Source organism: Arachis duranensis, chromosome 4 (assembly GCF_000817695.3).
Source record: "Arachis duranensis cultivar V14167 chromosome 4, aradu.V14167.gnm2.J7QH, whole genome shotgun sequence".
Lineage (NCBI taxonomy): Eukaryota > Viridiplantae > Streptophyta > Magnoliopsida > Fabales > Fabaceae > Arachis > Arachis duranensis.
The window spans coordinates 1,440,899-1,442,210 of NC_029775.3; positions in this window are offsets into that span (position 1 = coordinate 1,440,899).

Sequence of the window (1,312 nt, forward strand, 5' to 3'; positions counted from 1 at the left end):
TCAATATACACTTAAAATATATTTTTCTATAAATATATAATATATACATATATAAAATATAGGTTGATCAAGTAGGATTAAGACTCAACCCACATTCTATCTAATTTATACGAAAACTTTATTCGCTACGAATTGAGTTGACAATACTATCTAATCGAGCGGAGTTGAGTTAAGTACTCGCAGGTAGGTGCATGTTACCACACCTATTAATGACTAATTCATTTGTTCTAAATTTAAAATTGCCACATGTCTAGTGGAAAACTATTTTATTTTGTTAGTGGGTTCAGAAACCAATTCACTAAGCCTTTAATTAATAAAATAAAATAATTTAAAAAACAAAAGAAACAATGAGTGGTCATCTTAGGTGATGGTTGATTGCACAATCCATGGTAATACTGTAAGTCAGTAATAGAATAGAACTAAGCTGGGCCATCCCATGAAAGACTATAGAGTATTTTTTTTTTTTCCTTTTTATACATTTTTTTTTCTTTGTTTTTTTTTCCTCTCTTTTTCATTTCATGTGTCTCTGACTTTTTGTCAAATTTTTAATGTCTTTGTCTATCTGTTGTATCTTGTTCTGTTTCGGAAAAATGATATCGTAGGTCCCATCCCATGTGATTTTGTTCAAATTGCATGAATTAAGTTTATTTTTATATACTAATTTTTTTTATTTTGTTATAATTAAATTGAATTGACCTAATAATTAATTTACTAGCTAATATATTTAAGTAAATATCAAAAATTTAAATTTTATTTTGTGTATGTAATAATTTATTGACAAGCACCAAATTTTTAAAAAAATCAATTTATAATAAATTAATTTTTAGTCTATCAAACTAAAAATACTATAAAAAACTAAAAAATATTTTACTACAAATAGCAAAAAAATATTTTGCTACAAATTAAATTATAAATCAATCAGAGATTTTTTGTGTTTATTATTATAACAATTTTAACACTAATAAATATGTTACAATAATATATTCTACTAGTTGAGTTTTTATCATATTTTATATACAGAATTACCCTAATTTAGGAATGACAATAGAACGGGATGAAAGATACTTCTTTACTTTCCGTCTCCGCTCCTAGATTTGTTTATCATCTTCACTCTTGGTTCCTGTCGTGAGAAAATATTGTTTTTCATCTTCATTTTTTCAGGTCCCATTTTTTGTAGAAATTCTATTTTTATCTCTCTTTATATTGATAATTTATATAAAAATTTTAATAAAAAATAAAAAATTTATAAAATATTATTATAATATACAAATAAAATATTGTTCAAAATTACAAGTTTAATATTATAAAATAA